The 23617-nt window shown below is 45.4% G+C and overlaps 1 pseudogene across 1 annotated transcript in view; it reads right to left on the bottom strand.

The window, feature by feature from the left end:
* The window catches only part of LOC308640214 (ruvB-like 1), a 28232-nt pseudogene extending 4819 nt beyond the window's left edge, over positions 1-23413 (bottom strand). Inside the window, exons 1-5 of the transcript in view lie at positions 23306-23413; positions 22243-22329; positions 16936-17068; positions 3740-3886; positions 273-322 (exon numbers count right to left, since the gene is read on the bottom strand). The product of the transcript in view is annotated as a ruvB-like 1 (transcript). The remainder of the gene's footprint in view (positions 1-272; positions 323-3739; positions 3887-16935; positions 17069-22242; positions 22330-23305) is intronic.
* Positions 23414-23617: the final 204 nt, after the last annotated feature.

Genomic DNA, 23617 nt, shown 5'->3' with positions numbered 1-23617 from the left:
CCAGGGAGATAAAGGAAGATGGAAGATGCCGCCTGGTGCAGTGGGAAGGGATAAAGGCTGTCTGGTCCCTGTCCCCCACAGGGTTTGGATTTTGCACACTCTTCCTGCTTAAGTCACTGGGAGAGGAAGACAGAGAAAAACCATGGTGACTTAGGTAAAGGGACAGCTGCTGACTTTCCCCCACCCATCCCTGCTGAGCAAAGTGATGCCCTGGTCACCCAGGTCTCCCTCTGGCAGACACATTGGCGTGCCACTGTCCCTGGGGAGCATACCTTCACAGCCCCGCTGTTGGCCTCCATGTAGATGATGTCCCTGGCCTTTACTCACTTCTCCTACAGACTTTCAAAAATGCTGGGGTTCAGCTAAAACCAAACCAAACCAGACAAAGGGGGACTCAGACATCCATGATGCATGTTACAGTTCCTTCTGACCCCGAGGGAAGGCTCCTTTCCATAAGAGACCTGAGGGGCCAGGCACAGCGGTGCACACCTGTCATTCCAGGGACTCAGGAGGCTGAGGCAGGAGGATTGCCAAGTTGGAGGCCAGCCTCAGAAACTTAGCAAGGGGAGACTCTCTCTCAAAACAATACAAAGCAAAATAAAAAGGACAGGCTTCTGGCTCCCTGCTTAAGCACTATGGGTTCAGTTCACAGGACTAAACACAAGAGACAGACAGACACCTGAGGTAGCCAGTGACCCTAGGAGTGGGTGGGTATGAAGGTACGTGCCAGGGCACAAGAGCCTGGACTGAGGGCTTAGCACACCAGGAGGTGAACCTCAGGGTGACCGTGTCTGCCTGCAGGGGACAAGAGAACGTCACCATTACTCTTCCTTGCCTTGCCTTCAGGGGTTGCAAAGTGGTAGGAGCATTCTCACAGGGACCCAGCTGCCCTTAGAGGGGACATGTGTCCGTGCCTATGCCCCACGGCACCCTCCAGGATCACCACTGCAGCTCCAGTCCTTGGCTTAGGGACACCAGAGCTTCCTGCTTAGCCACCTGAGGCTGCATTTGACGTGGTTTGTGATTCCAGCTCTCTGGGCCTTGGTCTCCTCCTCTATGTGACAGCACGCAGAAGCACCCACAGAGGAGTCCAGCTCAGAAGGGGAAACATAAGTTGGAATCCCCCCAAACTGTCTGGGTCGGGAGGCTGAGGAAGGAGGATCACCAAGGTGGAGGCCAGTCTAGACCACAGAGCTAGGCCCTGGGGCTGGGACACAGCTCAGTTGCAGATCGCTAGTTTTCTATGGCCAGGGCCCTGGGTTTGAGCCCCAGGACCACAAGAAAAGCAAATCCTAGGGGCTGGGGATGTGGCTGAAGCAGTAGCGTGCTCACCTAGCATTCATGCAGCCCGGGTTTGATCCTCAGCACCACATACAAACAAAGATGTTGTGTTCCCGGAAAACTAAATATATGTGTGTGTGTGTGTGTATATATATATATATATATTAAAAAATCCTCTCTCTCTCTCTCTCTCTCTCTCTCTCTCTCTCTCTCTCTCTCTCTTTCTCTCTCTCTCTTTAAAAAAAAGCAAATCCTAGTGTCCTCTGGGCCCTGAGGATGTCCACACACATCTCAGAGTGACGGTGCTCGGCAGGGCCTTGCTCTTCCCCAGGGGTGTGCACTACGCAAGCACAGCAACCTCTTCGGGACCTGGCTGGCAGTCAGGTCCTGAGGCTGAGCTTTCAGAGCAGCTGTTACAGATGCCCACCTTGTGGAAACACATGTGAGCTCTTTCTCAGACAGAGTCCAGAGTCAAACGGGGGCTCAGGGGACACGACATGGACTAACACACAGTGCAGGGCTCCCTTGATGGGACAGGGCCCCTAAAAGGTCAATCCAGAAACAAAGTAGGTATGTGGTGGCCACAGGCCAGGGGGAGGGACAGCAGTTGGCCATTCATGGGAATGAGGTCCCTTGGAAGGTCATGACAATGTTCTAGAAATAAGATGGGGGATGTAAACTATGTTATGCATTAAAATCCTGCGGGCCACACACACTTAAAATGGGTGGATTGTGTTCACAACTGCACCCCAACAGAGCTGCCAGGAGCTCACCAGGGCCCAGCCTCTCTGGCCTCCTTGGGGCACTGTGCAAACAAGGTCAGGGCTGGGGAGTCCCCAGGCCAGGATTCATAAGCCTCCTTCAAATTCAGACACTTCACAACTTCACACAACGCACCTGAGGTCCTTCTGTCCCAATATCTCATCCATGTGGGAAACTGCCCAGAAAGACTTTGGTTTGGGGGGGCTGGAGCTACCATGGATTGGACTCAGGGGCCCTCAACCACCAAGTCCCATCCCCAACCCTGTATGTCATTTTGTTTAGAGTCAGGGTCTCACTGAGTTTCTTAGGGCCTCGCTTTGGCTGAGGCTGGTTTTGAACCCGCTATCCTCCTGCCTCAGCCTCCTGAGCTGCTGGGATCAGAGGTGGGTACCACCTTTGTTTTGGAAGATGATTTTCCTCTTCTCCATTAGGCTCTTTTCTTAGAGAAGCTGGATGGAGCCGACCAATGGATGGCTCAAGTTTCCACTGTGTTCCTGTGTCCTCTCTCCTACGTTGAAGAGGACAGTTTTTCTCTTTTCATCTCTGGCACTTTATACAGTTGATTTTCCAGATGAACTGGTTAAAGGTGTCATCCCTGAGAAGTGGCCAACTTCTCAGAACCTCATTAACACAGGGTGGACAGGATGTGGTGAGGAATTAAAGAGAGAGAGAGATAGGTTTGCGGAGCCAAGCTCCTGAGACAAAGGCCCCGTTAGGAAACAGAGAAATAGCCCTTGGAAGAAGTGACATATTCATGATCTCCATAAAGCAGTGACTTAGAAACCACTTCAGAGAATCAAAGAACCATCAAATTTTAAAAGGGGGAAAGATGGAGAGATTCTATGGTGGATGGATAGTGGTCTAGAGGTGAGAAACTGAGTTCCAGAGAGCTCAGAGGACTTACAGGGGACACCCAGCACCAGAGGACTTGCAGTAATCCTGCCCCAAACACTGGACGCAGAATGACTGTGGAGCCTCTTTCTGAGCCTGAGGCCTTGATCAAGAAAACAGGGGAAATGAGATTCACGGTGCCTACACACACGGGCACACAGCTGTGAGGAGCCACAGGTAAAATACCTCCCCAAGCCTACACCTGGGGACCTGGCCAGGCAACAGGGGACAGGTACAGAACTAGTGTGAGTCAATCATAACAACAGTGGATGAGTAAAAACATAATGAAAAGAAAGAAAAAAAATTATGTCCACTTTGATTTTTTGGGGAGGTGAAGGGGCAGAATTGGGAATTGAACCCAGGGGTGACAGACACCTGAGCCCTGTCCCCAGCCCCATTTTTTATTTTATTTAGAGACAGGCTCTCCCTGAGCTGCTCAGGGCCTTGACTAAGTTGATGAGGCTGGCCTCCATCATGTGATCCTCCTGCCTCAGCCTCCTGAACAGCTGGGATGACAGGCATGCTCCACTGTGCCTGGCTGCCCAATGGTCATCATGTGGGGGACGAGATGGCAGAAGCAATTTCTTGACTTCACCACACAACTCCCAGGAGCAATGAGAGAAGGAAGAGCTACCTCATGAAGGGACCTATGTCCAAGCCCTCTACAAGGTGTCACTTTATACTACACAGTGTTATCTTGAGTGTCCCATATGGCATCAACAGTGCAGAGGCCAAGGAAAGAGGAACACAGAGGTCACACTACCTGCCCAGTGCCACAGTGCTGAGGACAGGGCTCAGGATGGACTCCTCTTGAGCTGCTTGGTGCCCTTGGCTGTCTTGAGCCCTATGATCACGTGGCTGATGGCCTTGCCATAGCTGCCCATGGGGTTCTTGGTCTCACATGGCATCAGCTTTGTCACCTCCCCCTCGTAGACCTCCTTAGCCTCTTTATCTGCAGTCCTGGGAGGGACGGCTGATGGGGACATGGTGAGAAGCGGAACCATCCTTCTTTTCACATCCATCTCCTCCCCACCAACAACCATCTTACCTCAAACTCAAAAAGCACAAGAACTGAGAAGTCACCCTCCAATATACAATGCGGAGACACCACCATGGGTGGAGAGCGACATTACAGGGAGTTGTGGCCCACGCCTGTCATCCCAGCTTGGGAGGCTGAGGAAGGAGGATGGCGAGCTGGAGGCCAGTCTCAGCAACTCAGTGAGGCCCTGATCAACTTAGTGAGACCCTGTCTCCAAATAAATACAAAACAGGGCTGGGAGGTGGTTCCATGTTTAGATGCCTCAGGTTCAATCCCTTTGCCCCTCCTCAACAAAAAAAAAAAGGAAGAGATGAGGGTCACTGCTCTCCTGACAAATGGGAAGGCCACAGAGGACTTCTGCTGGCAGGTGGCCATCAGGCTCCCTGTGAGCTGATAGGGAAATGTCCCAAAGGCAGAGACACACGACCACAGGATCAGACACTCAGGCCACTTCTCACTGTTCAAGGGGGATGTTATCTTATCAAGCCATCCCTTGCCTTCTCTTCTCCAGAAACTCAACCAGGACAAGGACAATCAAGACAGGAAGCTAAGGACCAGCTCTCCTCTGCCTGCGGTCCACCTGAGAGCCTATAAATGGGGCTTTTGGAAGACACCAAAAAGAGGAGCCACATTCTGTGTTTGATGGACCAAATTCCCAGCTCCTGAACACCAAGACAAACTTCCCAAACAAAGACCAGAGCAGCTGTGCACACCTCGAGACCCAGCAGCTCTGGAGGCTGATGCTGGAGGATCATGGGTTAGAGGCCAGCCTCCACAACACTGAGGCCCTGAGCAACTCAGGGAGACTTCGTCTCTAAATAAAATGCAAAATATGGCTGTGGATGGGGCTCAGGGTTCGAGGGCCCTGGGTTCAATCCCCGCTACAAAAAAAAAAAAAAAGAAAGAAAGAAATTAGCCAGACAACATAAAGGTATCAGAAAACTGTGTCAATCTTGGAAAATTCTGGGCTATTAAGCCTACTTTGATGTTTTTAATAGAACCTTTTCTATTCTGCAAAGAGGAAATTCCTCCAAATGGAATGCCTGCCCATACTCACTGTCAGGGGACAGTGACATGAAATTCCTCCAGGAGGGGAAGAAAGGCATCCCCGTCTCTCAACCATTTATATTTTTCTGGAAGTGTCTCGATGGTGACAAGTAGACAAAGAAAGGCCTGGCAGACAGTGGGCCCAGCTGGTGGCCAGTAGAGTGGCTGCAGATGCTGTCTCTGGCCATGTCAGCACAAAGGACACAGGTTTCATCTCCTGGCTCAGGTTTCTAAGTCCCTGACAGGGACCTTTATCACATCAAAGGAGTGGCACAGATGGGGACAGATGACCTTCTCTCCCTCCCTCTGCAGCTTTGCAGGAATTCAAAAGTGCAGGGACAGAAGGCTCCTGTCTGAGGGGAGGCCACGTCCTGCCCTTTCATTCTGTGGCAGGATCTAGAAATTTCTCCTCACCAGCTGCCATCAAAAGCCCCTGCTGTGTCCCCACCCCCCCATCCCAAGGGCGACTCCCATCAAATGTGCCTGGTGACCAATACTTATTCAAATTTTGAAACATTTCAGTTCCCGCTGAGCCACTGAAACACAAGCATCTGTGTGAAGGCCATTTTATCAAGTTTTTGTCTCACAGAAATTTTTTTTAATTATTTTTTTTTAAGTTGTACATAGACATAATACCTTTTTTTTTAATTTTTATGTGGTGCTGAGGATAGAATCCAGGGCCCCACACATTCTAGGTGGGTGCTCTGCCACTGAGCCCCTGTCCCAGCCCAGAAAAATGGTGTTTCCTTTTTTAAATTTAAGTTCTTAAAAATAATAATATTCAGGTATTTGAAAGGTTGTGATATCTTATTGGTCACAGTTTTTGGTTCTTTTTGGTACCAGGAATGGAATTCCAGGGCCCTCAACCCCTGAGCCCCATACCCAGCCCCTTTTATATTTTATTTAGATACAGCATCTCACTGAGTTGCTCAGTGTCTGGCTAAGTTGCTGAGGCTGGCCTCCAACTTGCTATCCTCCTGCCTCAGCCTCCTGAGCTGTTGGAATATGATTCATATGTTTAATTATTGAGATAAATAAAATCATTGGCACATGTTTAAATAAGGAAAAGTAAGCCAGGCACCATAGCACACATCTTTAGTCATAGTTACTCTGGATACTGAGGCAAGAGGATGGTTTGAACCCAGGAGTTCCAGGACTGCCTGGGGAACATAGTGAGACCCTGAAAAATAGGAAATGAAAAGGGAAAAGAAAAAGATAAATTAAGAAAAAACAATAGAGAGAAAAATTTTAAATGTAAAGCCTAGGTGTGGTTGTACACACGTATAATCCCAGCAGCTCAGGAGGCTGAGGCAGGAGGATTGAGAGTTGGAGGCCAGCCTTGGCAATTTGGGGAGACCCTGTCTCTAAATAAAATACAAAAAAGGAGGAAGGGAAGATGGCGGCGATGGGAGTGCATCACCCCAGTGCACCGCGTCACTGTGCGGGAGAAAGACGAGGTGAAATGGCTGAAAACTACCTTGTTGGGAATTTCCAGTGAAATTGAGGTGCTCCAGAATCTAGAGGAGGGATTTACATCGCGCGGGGTTCGGCTGCGGGGGCTCGGTCACGGGCGATTTCTCCACACGGAGGGTAGCAGAGCCTCGTCGGCGGACCGCCCCGCGGTCTGCGCTGCGCGCTGAGTAGCGTTGAGGTACCGGAGCGGGAGTACAGTGATGCAGATTCTGGGGGCTCCTGCCAGTGGTGCAATGGCCGTGCTTAGTGCTGAGTTCCGGCTTTGAGACAGAGGAGAGAAGCGGTCCAGTTCGGTTCTCGACACCGGTCGGACCACGGAGGAAGACAGCAGCCACCATCTTGGAGAGCTGATGTAATCATCCCTGTTTTCTACTGATCTCAGCTCATTCAACTACGGGACAGGTGATTTCAGGCTGGTATTTGCCTGCGTCTCACAGACAGATCGCTCAGGCTCGGGGCTGGAGAACCTGAGGAGAATACTCCTCGGGGCTCGCTCCTGGCAAGGCATGCGATGGGCTTTGAGCAGCCGGATTCTAGTTCCCCGGGCTGCTTTTGCCCAGGGCTGGGGAACCTGCGGGGACTGCGTGCTGAGGCCAGCTCCAAGTGGAACATGCACTGAGGGGCAGCTGGGCTCTGACTCCTGGAACAGTTTTTGCCTGGGGCTGGGGAGCCTGCGGGGACTGCGTCTTTGGGCCTGCTCCTAGCAGAGCGTGCACCGAGCTGGGAGAGTTTGGAGCGGCCGGGCTCGGGCTCCCGGGGCTGCTTTGGCCTGGGGCTGGGGAACCTGCGGGGACTGCTTCTGGGTCCGGGTCCTCCTGGGTGCTGTGGGGGCCTGGGGGGCAGAGTGGAGCTGCCACCTGCGCCCAGAGCAGGCCAAGTGACCCGCCGGCGTGGTATCACGACACCCCAACTGCAGCTGGGGCCAAGGAGAGTAGCCGCCCTCGCCTGGAACAGGACCAGCAACCCGACGGCGCAGTAGCCTAATCACCCCATTTGGAGTGGGGGCTGTGCAGAGCCACCGTCTGAGCCTGCAAGGTAGGCAGACCTGCGACCCACTGGCAGGACAGGCCCAGCAGCCTCCCAGTGTGGTGGACAAGTAGCACCGAGGCGGTCACGTCACACAGTTTGGAGTGGGGGTGGAGCAGAGCCGCCGCCCGTGTCCGGAAAAGGCCCAGTGACCCGTTGGAGAGGCAGTCAGGTACCCCCACTGGGAGTGGGGGCTGAGCAGATCTGCTGCCCGAGCCCGCAAGGTAGGCAGAACTGCGACCCACCGGTGGAACAGGCTTAGAGGCTGACCAGCGTGGTAGACACGTCACACCAATTGGAGTAGGGGCAGAGCAGAGCTGCTGCCCACATCCGGATCAGGACCAACGACCCGAGGGCGTGGTAGTTACGTCACCACAATTGGAGTGGGGGCAGAGGAGAGCCGCCACCCGCACCTGCAGGGTGGGCAGACCTGCGACCAACCAGCGTGGTAGATAGATCACCCTAATTAGAGGAGGAGCACAGCCACTACCTGCCCTGCAAGGGAGATCTCCCAACTATACAAGAGCAATATAAATAAATAGGGGGAAAATTTCAAAAACACAACAGTTTCACCAAGCAGAAAGAAACACGAGCAGTATGAAAAGACAAGGAAAGAAAGGACCACAAGCAATGCAGGTCAACTCAACTTTAGAAGAGGTAATAGCTGCAACAGAGGGAATGTCAGATAAAGAGTTCAGGATATACATGCTTCAGATGATCTGGAGTCTCAAGGAAGACATGAGACAGCAAAATCAGACAATGAAAGATCACTTTGACAAGGAACTACATAAACGAATCCAGGAAGTAAAAGATCAATTTCACAGGGAGATAGAGGTAATAAAAAACAAACAAATAGAAATCCTAGAAATGCAGGAAGCAATAAACCAACTTAAAACCTCAATTGAAAATACTACCAGCAGAGAAGAACACTTAGAAGATAGAACATCACACAATGAAGACAAAGTATTTCAACTTGAAAAGAACATAGACAGCTCAGCAAGTCTGCTAAGAAACCATGAGCAGAATATCCAAGAAATATGGGATAACATTAAAAGACCAAACTTAAGAGTCATTGGGATACAGGAAGGCACAGAGCTCCAAACCAAAGGAATGAGAAATCTATTCAATGAAATAATATGAGAAAACTTCCCAGACCTGAAGAATGAAACAGAATCCCAAATCCTAGAAGCCTACAGGACGCCGAATGTGCAAAATCATAAGAGATCCACACCTAGACACATTATAATGAAGATGCCCAACATACAGAATAAGGAGAGAATTTTAAAGCTACAAGAGAAAGGAAGCAGATTACATTTAGGGGTAAACCAATCAGGATAACAGCTGATCTCTCAACACAGACTCTGAAAGCTAGAAGATCCTGGAGTAACATATTTCAAACACTGAAAGAAAATGGGTTCCAACCCAGATTCGTGTATCTGGCGAAATTAAGCTTCAGGATGGAAGATGAAATTAAAACCTTCCACAATAAACAAAAGTTAAAAGAATTTGCACCTAGAAAACCATCTCTTCAAAAAATCCTTGGCAAAACATTACAGGAAGAGGAAATGGAAAATAACATTGAAAACCAACAGTGGGAGGTAGGACAGTAAAGGGGGAAAGTAATCAAAGAGGAAAACAAATCAGGTTTAGTAACATTAATAAACAAATATGGCTGGAGGAACAAACCATATCTCAATAATAACCCTAAATGTTAATGGCTTAAACTCACCAATTAAGAGACACAGGCTAGTGGAATGGCTCACAAAACAAGACCCAACAATATGCTGCCTACAGGAGACGCATTTGATAGGAAAAGATATACATAGACTGAAGGTGAAAGGTTGGGAAAAATTCATTCCACTCATATGGACTGCGGAAACAAGCAGGACTGTCCATACTCATATCAAATAAAATAGATTTCAAGCCAAAGTTAATCAAAAGGGATAAAGAGGGACACTGCATACTGCTCAAGGGAACCATACACCAACAAGACATAACAATCATAAATATATATATGCCCCAAACAATGGTGCAGCTATGTTCATTAAGCAAACTCTTCTCAAGTTCAAGAGTCTAATAGACCACCATACAATAATCATGGGAGACTTCAACACACCTCTCTCTCCACTGGACAGATCTTCCAAACAAAAGTTAAATAAGGAAACTATAGAACTCAATAACACAGTTAACAACCTAGACTTAACTGACATATATACAATATAACACCCAACATCAAGTAGTTACACTTTTTTCTCAGCAGCACATGAATCCTTCTCAAAAATAGATCATATGTTATGTCACAGGGCAACTCTTAGACAATATAAAGGAGTAGAGATAATACCATGCATCTTATCTCATCATAATGGAATGAAACTGAAAATCAACGATAAAAGAAGGAAGGAAAAATCATGAATCACTTGGAGAATGAACAATAGGTTACTGAATGATCAATGGGTTATAGAAGACATTAAGGAGGAAATTAAAAACTTCTTAGAATTAAATGAAAACACAGACACAACATATCGGAATCTATGGGACACATTGAAAGCAGTTCTAAGAGGAAAATTCATTGCTTGGAGCTCATTCCTTAAAAAAAGAAAAAAAACAACAAATAAATGATCTCATACTTCATCTCAAAATCCTAGTAGAAGAAGAGCAAAACAACAGCAAAAGAAGTAGAAGGCAAGAAATAATTAAAATCAGAGCTGAAATTAATGAAATCGAAACAAAAGAAACAATTGAAAAAATTGACAAAACTAAAAGTTGGTTCTTTGAAAAAATAAATAGAATCGACAGACTCTTAGCCATGCTAACGAAGAGAAGAAGAGAGAGAACCCAAATTACTAGCATATGGGATGAAAAAGGCAATATCACAACAGACACTTCAGAAATACAGAAGATAATCAGAAATTATTTTGAATCCTTATACTCCAATAAAATAGAAGGTAGTGAAGGCATCAATAAATTTCTTAAGTCATATGATCTTCCCAGATTGAGTCAGGAAGATATAGACAACCTAAACAGACCAATAACAATAGAGGTAATTGAAGAAACCATCAAAAGACTGCCAACTAAGAAAAGTCCAGGACCAGATGGGTATACAGCAGAGTTTTACAAAACTTTTAAAGAGGAACTAACACCAATACTTTTCAAGCTATTTCAGGAAATAGAAAAAGAGGGAGAACTTCCAAATACATTCTACGAGGCCAACATCACCCTGATGCCTAAACCAGACAGAGACACCTCAAAGAAAGAAAACTACAGACCAATATCTCTAATGAACCTAGATGCAAAAATCCTCAATACAATTCTGGCGAATCGGATACAAAGGCACATCAAAAAAATTGTGCACCATGATCAAGTAGGATTCATCCCTGGGATGCAAGGATGGTTCAATATATGGAAATCAATAAATGTTATTCACCACATCAATAGACTTAAAGATAAGAACCATATGATCATCTCGATAGACGCAGAAAAAGCATTTGACAAAGTACAGCGTCCCTTTATGTTCAAAACATTAGAAAAACTAGGGATAACAGGAACTTACCTCGACATTGTAAAAGCTATCTATGCTAAGCCTCAGGCTAGCATCATTCTGAATGGAGAAAAATTGAAGTCATTCCCTCCAAAATCTGGAACAAGACAGGGATGCCCCCTATCACCACTTCTATTCAATATAGTTCTCGAAACACTGGCCAGAGCAATTAGACAGACGAAAGAAATTAAAGGCATAAAAATAGGAAAAGAAGAACTTAAATTATCACTATTTGCAGATGACATGATTCTATACCTAGAAGACCAAAAAGGGTCTACAAAAAAACTACTAGAACTAATAAATGAATTCAGCAAAGTGGCAGGATATAAAATCAACACACATAAATCAAAGGCATTTCTGTATATCAGCGACAAAACTTCTGAAACGGAAATGAGGAAAAACACTCCATTCACAATATCCTCAAAAAAAAAAAAATACTTGGGAATCAACCTACCAAAAGAGGTGAAAGACCTATAAAATGAAAACTACAGAACCCTAAAGAAAGAAATAGAAGAGGATCTTAGAAGATGGAAAAATATACCTTGTTCATGGATAGGAAGAACTAACATCATCAAAATGGCAATATTACCAAAAGTTCCCTATAGGTTTAATGCAATGCCAATCAAAATCCCAATGGCATTTCTTGTAGAAATAGATAAAGCAATCGTGAAATTCATATGGAAAAATAAAAGACCCAGAATAGCAAAAACAATTCTAGGCAGGAAGTGTGAATAAGGTGGTATAGCGATACCAGATTTCAAACTATATTACAGAGCAATAGTAATAAAAACAGCATGGTACTGGTACCAGAACAGGCGGGTGGACCAATGGTACAGAATAGAGGACACAGAGACTAATCCACAAAGCTACAACTATCTTATATTTGATAAAGGAGCTAAAAACATGCAATGGAGAAAGAATAGCATCTTCAACAAATTGTGTTGGGAAAACTGGAAATCCATATGCAACAAAATGAAACTGAATCCCCTCCTCTTGCCATGCACAAAAGTCAACTCAAAGTGGATCAAGAAGCTAGATATCAAATCAGAGACTCTCCGTCTGATAGAAGAAAAATTTGGCTCCGATCTACAGATTGTGGGGACGGGCACAAAATTCCTTAATAGGACACCCATAGCACAAGAGTTAATAACAAGAATCAACAAATGGGACTTTCTTAAACTGAAAAGTTTTTCTCAGCAAGAGAAACAATAAGAGAGGTAAATAGGGAGCCTGCATAATGGGAACAAATTTTTAGTCCTCACACTTCAGATAGAGCCCTAATATCCAGAGTATACAAAGAACTCAAAAAATTAGACAATAAGAAAACAAATAACCCAATCAACAAATGGGTCAAGGACATGAACAAACACTTCACAGAGGAGGACATACAATCAATCAACAAGTACATGAAAAAATGCTCACCATCTCTAGCAGTCAAGGAAATGCAAATCAAAACCACCCTAAGATACCACCTCACCCCAGTAAGATTGGCAGCCATTATGAAGTCAAACAACAATGAGTGCTGGTGAGGATGTGGGGAAAAGGGTACTCTTGTACACTGCTGGTGGGACTGCAAATGGGTGTGGCCAATTTAGAAAGCAGTATAAGATTCCTGGGAAAGCTGGGAATGGAACCACCATTTGACCCAGCTATTGCCCTTCTCAGACTATTTCCTGAAGACCTTAAAAGAGCACACTACAGGGATACTGCCACATCGATGTTCATGGCAGCACAATTCACAATTGCTAGACTGTGGAATCAACCCAGATGCCCTTCAATAGATGAATGGATAAAAAAATGTGGCATTTATACACCATGGAGTATTACGCAGCACTAAAAAATGACAAAATCACGGAATTTGCAGGGAAATGGATGGCACTAGAGCAGATTATGCTTAGTGAACCTAGCCAATCCCTAAAAAACAAATACCAAATGTCTTCTTTGATATAATGAGAGCAACTAAGAACAGAACAGGGAGGAAGAGCAGGAAGAAAAGATTAACATTAAACAGAGACATGAGGCGGGAGGGAAAGGGAGAAAAAAAAGGAAATCACATGGAAATGGAGGGAGACCCTCATTGTTATACAAAATTACATATAAGAGGTTATGAGGGGAATGGGATAACAAACATGGAGGGAAATGAATTACAGTAGATGGGGTAGAGAGAGAAGATGGGAGGGGAGGGGAGGGGGATAGTAGAGGATAGGAAAGGTAGCAGAATACAGCAGTCACTAATATGGCAGTATGTAAAAATGTGATGTGTAACCGATGTGATTCTGCAATCTGTATTTGGGGTAAAAATGGGAGTTCATAACCCACTTGATTCTAATGTATGAAATATGATTTGTCAAGAGGTTTGTAATGTTGTGAACAACCAATAAAAACAAAATTAAAAAAAAAATTATACACTATGATCAAGTAGGATTCATCCCTGGGATGCAAGGCTGGTTCAATATACGGAAATCAATAAATGTTATTCACCACATCAATAGACTTAAAAATAAGAACCATATGATCATCTCCATAGATGCAGAAAAAGCATTCGACAAAGTACAGGATCCCTTTATGTTCAAAACACTAGAAAAAATAGGGATAACAGGATCATACCTCAATATTGTAAAAGCAATCTATGATAAGCCACAGGCCAGCATCATTCTGAATGGAGAAAAATTGAAGGCATTCCCTCTAAGATCTGGAACAAGACAGGGATGCCCTCTCTCACCACTTCTGTTCAACATAGTCCTCGAAACACTGGCCAGAGCAATTAGACAGACGAAAGAAATTAAAGGCATAAATATAGGAAAAGAAGAACTTAAATTATCACTATTTGCAGATGATATGATTCTATACCTAACAGACCCAAAAGGGTCTACAAAGAAACTATTAGAGCTAATAAATGAATTCAGCAAAGTGGCAGGATATAAAATCAACATGCATAAATCAAATGCATTCCTGTATATCAGCGACAAATCCCCTGAAAAGGAAATGAGGACAACTACTCCATTCACAATATCCCCCCAAAAAATAAAATACTTAGGAATCAACCTACCAAAAGAGGTGAAAGATGTATACAATGAAAACTACAGAACCCTAAAGAGGGATATAGAAGAAGACCTCAGAAGATGGAAAAATATACCCTGTTCATGGATAGGCAGAACTAACATCATCAAAATGGCGATATTTCCAAAAGTTCTCTATAAGTTCAATGTATGCCAATCAAAATCCCAACAGCATTTCTTGTAGAAATAGATAAAACAATCATGAAATTCATATGGAATAATAAAAGACCCAGAATAGCAAAAACAATGCTAAGCAGGAAGTGTGAATCAGGCGGTATAGTGATACCAGACTTCAAACTATACTACAGAGCAATAGTAACAAAAACAGCATGGTACTGGTACCAAAACAGGCGGGTGGACCAATGGTACAGAATAGAGGACACAGTAACCAATCCACAAAACTACAACTATCTTATATTTGATAAAGGGGCTAAAAGCATGCAATGGAGGAAGGATAGCATCTTCAACAAATGGTGTTGGGAAAACTGGAAATCCATTTGCATCAAAATGAAACTGAATCCCTTTCTCTCGCCATGCACAAAACTTAAATCAAAATGGATCAAGGAGCTTGATATTAAATCAGAGACATGGCATCTGATAGAAGAAAAAGTTGGCTATGATCTACATACTGTGGGGTCGGGCTCCAAATTCCTCAATAGGACACCCATAGCGCAAGAGTTAACAACTAGAATCAACAAATGGGACTTACTCAAACTAAAAAGTTTTTTCTCAGCAAAAGAAACAATAAGAGAGATAAACAGGGAGCCTACATCCTGGGAACAAATCTTTATTCCACACACTTCAGATAGAGCCCTAATATCCAGAGTATACAAAGAACTCAAAAAATTAGACAATAAGATAACAAATAACCCAATCTAAAAATGGGCCAAGGACCTGAACAGACACTTCTCAGAGGAGGACATACAATCAATCAATAAGTACATGAAAAAATGCTCACCATCGCTAGCAGTCAGAGAAATTCAAATCAAAACCACCCTAAGATACCATCTCACTCCAATAAGATTGGCAGCCATTATGAAGTCCAACAACAACAAGTGCTGGAGAGGATGTGGGGAAAAGGGTACACTTGTTCATTGTTGGTGGGACTGCAAATTGGTGCAGCCAATTTGGAAAGCAGTATGGAGATTTCTTGGAAAACTGGGAATGGAACCACCATTTGACCCAGCTATTGCCCTTCTCGGACTATTTCCTGAAGACCTTAAAAGAGCACACTACAGGGATACTGCCACATCGATGTTCATAGCAGCACAATTCACAATTGCTAGACTGTGGAATCAACCCAGATGCCCTTCAATAGATGAATGGATAAAAAAAAATGTGGCATTTATACACCATGGAGTATTACTCTGCTTTAAAAAATGACAAAATCATAGAATTTGGAGGGAAGTGGATGGCATTGGAGAAGATTATGCTAAGTGAAGCTAGCCAATCCTTAAAATACAAATGCCAAATGACTGCTTTGATATAAGGGGAGTAACCAAGGACAGGGTAGGAACGAAGAGCTTGAGAAGAAGATTAACATTAAACAGGGATGAGAGGTGGGAGGGAAAGGGAGTGAGAAGGGAAATCGCATGGAAATGGAAGGTGATCCTTAGGGTTATACAAAATTACATATAAGAGGAAAGTAGGGGTAAGAGAAAAATAATACAAGTGGAAGAAATGATTTACAGTAGAGGGGGTAGAGAGAGAAAAGGGGAGGGGAGGGGAGGGGATGGGAGGGGAAGGGGGATAGTAGAGAATAGGATAGACAGCAGAATACATCAGTCACTAGAATGGCAATATGTAAATCAATGGAAGTGTAACTGATGTGATACAGCAATCTGTATACGGGGTAAAAATGGGAGTTCATAACCCACTTGAATCAAACTGTGAAATATGATATATTAAGAACTATGTAATGTTTTGAACGACCAACAATAAAAAAAAAGAAAATTGTTACCAAAAAATAAATAAATAAAATAAAATACAAAAAGGGCTGGGGACGGGCCTCAGGGGTGAAGTGCCCCTGGGTTAAATCCCTGGTACCAAAAAAATAAAAATAAAAAGCCTAAGTTCAATGTGACACAAAGCTTAGCTTTCGGACACAGTTCAGAATTAGAACTCTTCAGTTTACCATAAGTGACACATAGGGGCTGGGGTGGCTCAGCGGCCATGGTTGTGAGAGAGAGAGGGAGAAGAGAGAGAGAGAGAGAGAGAGAGAGAGAGAGAGAGAGAGAGAGAGAGAGAGAGAGAGAGAGCCCATAGTTGAGTGCTTACAGGGACCTGCTGGGGAAGATCAAAAGGCAGAGCCAGTCCCACAGAGAGGCACCGCAGGAAGACAGATTGCCAGCCACCAGGAAATCAGATGGCTGTGGGCGGTGAAACAGGGTCCCATGACATCTCCCCACTTCCAAACGCTACACCTTTCCACTGCATTTTCTTTCCTTCAGCATTAAATCAAAAGCTCCCTAAGTAGACTTCTTAGTCTTTTTATTTATTTATTATTTATTTGGGTACCAGGGATGGAACCCAGGGGCCCTCGACAACTGAGCCCTTTCCCCAGCTCTTTCTATATTTTATTTAGAGACAGAGTCTCACTGAGTTGCTCAGGGCCTCACTAAGTTGCTGAGGCTAGCCTCCAACTTGTGATCTTTCTACCTCAGCCTCCCAAGGTAGGCTGGCTGCTCTTGCCTGTCTTGTCAACAGCACCAAAAGAACACGAGCAGTCCAATCAACACATCACAGAAGCATTTTTAAGATGAAAGGATTCAAAGCACCTGAGAAGTAACAGCCATCTGTCACTCCAACGTGACACTCACAGATAGCCCTGTGGAAGTACTCCATCAGCACCTCTGTGTTCTTGATCTCCATGGAGTAAACTTTGCTCCCCACCATGGGGCAGAAAGTCACCTTATTCCCAAGCTCTTGAGCAATTGCCAGGGCCAGGGCTTTCTGCAGAGGCAAGAAAGGAAAGGTTTTCATTTTATAGCCTTGAAAACATAATTCAAAGCCATCTATAAAAAAATTATTCAAGAGGCTGAACATGGTGTCGCACACTTGTGATCCCTGAGACTCAGGAGGCTGAGGCAGAAGGATGGCAAGGTGGAGGCCAGCCTCAGCCACTTAGCAAGGCCCTGAGCAACTCATTGAGATCTTGTCTCTAAATGAAATATAAAAGGGTTGGGGATGGAGCTCAGGGGTTAAGCATACCTGGGTTCAATCCCTTGGACCAAATAAATAAATAACACTAACAAATCAGGAAGGATTTATTACATGACCTTCATTTTATGTTAAAAAGTCGGTGAATACTGGATAATATGTGAGACCAAATCTGGAAGTGGTGGGTTGGTCTGCACAAGCTCCCCCTTACCATGCCCTGTGGTCAACTATAAATTGATGCTCAGTACCCTAAATTCAGTTGGCAGATGCTAAAGAGAACCAGATGGAACAGACATCTCATCAAATAACAAGTTATGGAAAGCAAATGCTCTTAAGTGGGCTCAGGACTGGGAAATGCCATGGCCTCTGAGTACCATTTCATCCTCCCTCATCTCTGAAATGAGAATGAGGTCAGACCCCAGGTGTGTGGGCCACACAGAGCCTCCTGAGTTGCTGAGGGTCTAACTAAGTTGCTGATGCTGGCCTCAAACTTTTGTTCCTCCTGCCTCAGCCTCCCAAGCTGCTGGGACAAGGTCAACTGGAGCTACTGCTTCAAAGATGGCCCAGGGAAGGCTCCTCTTAGATTTTTATTTTCAATACCCTTTGGTGAAACCACTGAGCAGCCAACCTGGGGATGATCAGTGATCACTGTCAGGCAAAATCCACTAGCCCATGGGGCAGAGGCTGGATCTAGTTCTGATCTTCTCCCTGTTTTCCAGTGTGGTCTTGAGCACACAGTATTACTGATGCTGATGGCCTCACCTGGCAAATTAAAATACTGTTTAGATTATAAGGAGCCAATAAGGTGCCTGCAGGATGGTTTGGTTGGGACCATGTAGTCTTAGATGTGCCTTTAAACTTGGCTTTTTTGTGGGGGGATTGAACCCAGGGGCACTCAAACCCTGAGCCCCATTCCCAGCCCTATTGGGTATTTTATTTAGAGACAGGGTCTCCCTGAGTTGCTGAAGGCCTTGCTTTTGCTGAGGCTGGCCTCAAACTCACTATCCTCCTTCCTCAGCCTCCCAAGCAAGCCACTGGGATTAAAGGCATGTGCCACTGTGCCCAGCTCTTGCCATTTTTTGAACCTTATGATCTTTCATATAGAAATCCAGCTATTTGGCTTCTTTTGAGAAACCTGATCTGGACATAGTGGCCCTCTTTTAGTGACAGGGCACCACATCTTTGGGCTTGAGCAAGTCATGATGCTTACCTTGCTGCGCGAATGGTTAGTCACCTGAGTTGGCAAACCCAAAGCAAGTGTTCTAATAGCAAAGGGAAAATGTCTAGAACGGAACACAGCGGGATGCAATTCCAACACCACAAGGCCCAGGGGAGGCCACAGGTGGCTCTGAACACCTGTTTTATTTTGCTGGTTCTGGGAATGGAACCCAGAGCCTTGTATGAGCCAGGCAGCTGCTCCACCACTGAGCCCCAGGCCCAGCATTTTTATTTAGAGGCAGGGTCTCACTGAGCTGCTGAGGCTGACCTCCACCCTGAGATCCTCCTGCCTCATACTCCCGAATTGCTGTTCACCGGTGTGAGCCACTGTGCCTGGTTTTCATGTCCACCTTCTACCCAGAATGACTCTTCCCTGTTCTTTCACAGCCTCCAACTCCCCATTCTCAGTTTCCAGTGTAGAAAGAGTGATCACATCCCACTGAACAGCATCCGTTCCTCCATCCACCTAATACTGAAGGGGTGACCATTACCCTTGCATCCAAATAGGATAAATACTTGGGTAAGAATGGCTCCATGTCTGTCCAGATTTCTTCAATTAAAAGCTCATGAAAGGGGCTGGGATAGGGCTGGGTCTCAGAGGTGGAGCACTCGCCTAGCACGTACGGGGCCCTGTATTTCATCCTCAGTGCCACATAATAGTAAATCAAAAAACAAACATAATTTGTCCAACTACAACTAAAAAAATATGATACTATTTAAAAAAAAACTCATCTAAGAAAGGCACAAATACCTACCCTTTCCTATGGAGCTCTATAAATCTCACTGATCTTTCCATAGCTTCTCATCTTGAAAGTCTAACTTGTATTTTTTTTTTTTTATATTTTAATATTATCAGACCTCCCAACTGATCAATCAATACCCACAAAGATGCATCCCAGATCTTTATGGTGTTTATTTTTGAACAGGGTCGCATTACTTATATTTATTTTTAATTTTTTTCTCTTCAAAACAAGTTTAATTTTGTTCCAGGCCCAAATTATGGGAAGAACTTAAATCTAAAAAATGCTCAAAAATCAAGCCATTATAAAGTTAAGCACCCCTCCCCTTAGCAATAAGTATTGAACTGATATAGGTGACTGAAGTGATATAACTGATTTAGGTGTATATGGACACAAATAATGCCTTTATCTTTATGTGGTTCTTAGGATCAAACCAGGTCTCGCACATGCTAGGCGAGTGCTCTAAAGCTGAGCCACAATTCCAGCCCGCTAAATTGTATTTTCTGGATTAAGAAATTGAGAGCTGGGAGTGGGGGTCATGCCTGTCATCCCAGCAGCTTGGGAGTCTGAGGTGGGAGGATGGCTATTTGGAGGCCAGCCTCAGCAACTTAGCAAGGCCCTGAGCAACTCATAGAGAACCTGTCTCTAAATAAAATACAAAAAGTGCTGGGGACGGGGCTCAGGGGTTAAGCACCCCTGGGTTTGATCTCTGGTAGCTAAAAAAAAAAAAAAAAAAAAAAAAAGGATTTCTCAGTCTTTCCTCTGTTTTTTGGGGACAACCTTGCAGTGCAGGTTGCTTGGCAGCATCGCTGGCCTCTAACACTGGATAACAGGAGTCCTCCAACCAGATTTTGAAAACCACAAGGTATGACTCTCCAGATACTGGCAAATATCTCTTGGGGGGCAAAACCAGGCGAGGTTGAAAATCACTACAAAGTTAATCTCACCTAGCTGGACTTCCAGAAAGAACACACAGAGAACAGGAACAGCCCACAGCTCAGGGGTTCAGAGCTAGTGACTGTTTACACCAACGACACTAAACAGTGAGACTCAGAAAGCCCTGGGGACATCAAGAAAGGGAAATCAGGGGAGGGCGCCCTATCCAAAAATACCTCCAAAACATCCAGAAAGAAAGGTTCCAACCCTGAAAATCAGACTTCTTAAGAGCAACACTTTGAAGACAAAAAGTATCAAATAACAGAGAAAAACTGCACTGAAAGAAACAGCTATCATGCTCGTGCTGTGGTGCAGGCATGTCATCCCAGCAGCTTGGGAGGCTGAGGCAGGAGGATCACAAGTTAGAGGCCAGCCTCAGCGAAAGCGAAGCAACTAAGTGAGACCCTGTCTCTAAATAAAATGCAAAAAGTACTGAGGATGTGGCTCAGTGGTCAAGAGTTCCTGAGTTCAATACTTGAGGTTCAATTCTTGGTAAGCTCCCTCCCCAAAAAAATGGAAGACGACTTGGACAAGCTAATGTTCCTGTAAGTGCACATGGTATGGCATTCCAGCCTCAAAAATCTCCCCCAGACACAGGAATTCTTCATCCACCATCAGACGCCACACAGCACACCCTGGCAACTCCATATGTACAACTTCAAAATTAGAATTCAAGATTTTATTTCATAGCTGCTTGTGGTTCTGCTTCTGAAAGGTCAGGAGCCTGCCCCAGGCCTCCCAGCTCATCAATCAATACCCACCAAGATGCAGCCCAGAACTTTATGGTGTCTATTTTTGAACAGGGTTGCATTAAGTCACTTAGAGCCTGGTGAAAGTGCTGAGGCTGGCCTCCAACATGTGATTCTCCTGTCTCAGCCTCCAGAGTCAATAAGATGACAGTCAGGGGCCACGACCCCTGGTAAGAGCCCACTTCTTTACATACAACAGCGCAGGCTCCTACTCTCCTGTGCCAAGAGGCCCTTCCAGAGAACAAGCCATGCCCAGACCAGGAGCTCTGGGAAGCCTGAGGATCTGGCCGATTCCCTTGCAGATCCCAATAAGCTCCACCGTGTGTCCTCTTCTGTGCCCTGGAAAGCCTGACTCTGAAGAAGAATTATCAAACCCTCTGCCCAATTCCAGCATTTAAAATCAGTCAGCAGTTTGAAGCTCAGCACTCAACTGAGCCATTTTGTGCCATCAGGAGACTGTCTGTTTCTCTGCACGGAAAACACTAGAAGCCCCTTAAAGATCAAAAGTGTGTTTTTGTTATTTGTCAATCATGTGCATAGCCAAAATAGTGGTGGGCAAAGTTCACCTTCGAAAAAATACTGGCTGACTCATTTTTGCTCCTCCAATAATGTGCCACAGAAGATTTTTTTAATATTTTTTAAATTGTTCATGGACATAATATCTTTGTTTTAATTTTTAAATATTTATATTTTAGTTGTAGTTGGGCACAATACCTTTATTTCACTTATTTATTTTTATGTGGTGCTGAGGATCAAATCCAGGGTCCTGCATGTGCGAGGCGAGCGCTCTACCACTGAGCCACAGCCACAGCCCATCACACATTTTTAGGAGGCCTTGGAGCAACAGAAAGGGATTCTTAGCTGGGTGCGGTGGTGTACACCTATAATCCTACCACTCAGGATGCTGAGGCAGGAGGATCACGAGTTGGAGGCCAGCCTCAGCAACTTAGAAAAGCCCTTAGCAACTTTAGCAAGACCTTGGCTCTAAATAAAATACAAAAAAGAGATGTGGCCCAGTGGTTAAGTGCGCCCAAGTTCAATCACTGGTTTTAAAAAAAAGAAGAAAAGAAAAGAAAAAGAGATGCATTTCCCAAGCAAAGGAGGCTTGAAAGAGTTCAAGGACCATCCCAGTGACCAGATCCCTCAGAGGACTCTCCTCCCCCTCTGGCCAGGATAATTTTTATTCTAGAAGTATGAGTTTGAGATTAGATTCCTTTCTTAAACACACATGTGACCCATGTCACTAAACAAAGACTAGTTAAGATGTATTCCATTTGGCTACGACGTGAGTTTGGGCAGCAGAAATCAACGAGAACACAAGGACCTTTCCAGTTCCCAGAGGTCCCACACACAGCACGGCTCTTCCTGCCATCTTCTTGCTTTTGATGAACTCTACTATGTCGCCACATGCCTGCAGCACAGAGGGAAGAAATGGTCACTATTACTGTGTTTCAGTGAGGAAAAAAAAATGAAGTCCCTGTTCCAAATGATTCACAGACTCGTCCAACTAACCCTGGGCACCAGCACCCTCCAGGCACTGCTGTGGATGCCCTGACAGTGGAGGTGTGTGAGAAAAGTCTGCTAGGCACAGTGGCCCACACCTGTCATCCCAGGTATGGGAGGCTGAGGCAGGAGGATGTCAGTTCAAAACCAGCCTCAGCCAAAGTGAGGCCCTGAGCAACTCAGAGAGACCCTGTCTCTAAATAAAATGCAAAATAGGGCTGGGGAGGGGCTCCGGGGTTGAGGACTCCCCAAGTTCAATTCCTGATATCCTTCACCACAAATAAAGAGACATAGACAAGAAACCAGAGGCTTTTCTTTGGCCCTTTCTCTTAATAGGAGGCTCCAAGGCCACAGTCAACAGCTCATATAAATTGCAGGTTTCTGTAGCTGCTCAGCCTCCAGGGAGACCACTGGCCATGACTCTAGGGTCCAGCAGCTTAGAGGCGGTGGAGTGCAAATCCTAAGCTCTCATTACTAAACTTGGTGGCCAATGGATGGGCCATTATTTTCTGCAAAATAATAATAATAATAATAATAATAATAATAATAATAATAATAATATACAGTAAGTGCTGGGACTTGGTACAGTTGCCACTTAACAAAAGTAGACCTGACTGGAAAAAGAATGCTTGGTCAGGACATGGTGGCATAGGCCTATCATCCCAGGGCACCTGGAGGCTGAGGCAGGAGGACTGCAAGGTGGAGGCCAGCCTCAGCAGCTCAGTCAGACCCTGTCTTGGAATAAACACAAAAAAAGGCCGCAGTGTGGCTCTGCGGGCAGTGCCCCTTGGTAAAGTCCGGGCACCAAAGTGACACTGAGTCTGGGCAAACTCCTGGATGGTCCCCCCGTCCCCCCCCTTCCCCCCTGGCCCAGCCCGCTGCCCCTCTCGTGCGTTCTTCTGGCCCAGGAGCCCCATGGCCGCCTGCTTGGCCAGGGCACTCTCCACGAGCCCCACCCCCTGCCCATGGCTGTGTGGCACAATGCACGGCATCTACATGGTGCTCTCCACCTCCTGGATCTTCAAGGTGCCAGCTGGGAGCCCAACCCATGCGGAACCATGAGCCACTACCCTTCACCTGCCCAGGGTTTACCAAGTGGCTGTTGGTAGGGCAGCTGGCAAGAGCCCACCTCTGTCGGCGCCCCATTGGAGGATATTGGAACACCACCACTCTCCATTGGCTCAGGCGTGCGCTCA

Source organism: Spermophilus citellus (genome assembly GCF_964194105.1).
Source record: "Spermophilus citellus genome assembly, contig: SCAFFOLD_36, whole genome shotgun sequence".
Taxonomy (NCBI): domain Eukaryota; kingdom Metazoa; phylum Chordata; class Mammalia; order Rodentia; family Sciuridae; genus Spermophilus; species Spermophilus citellus.
This window is presented reverse-complemented; position numbering and strand designations above follow the sequence as displayed.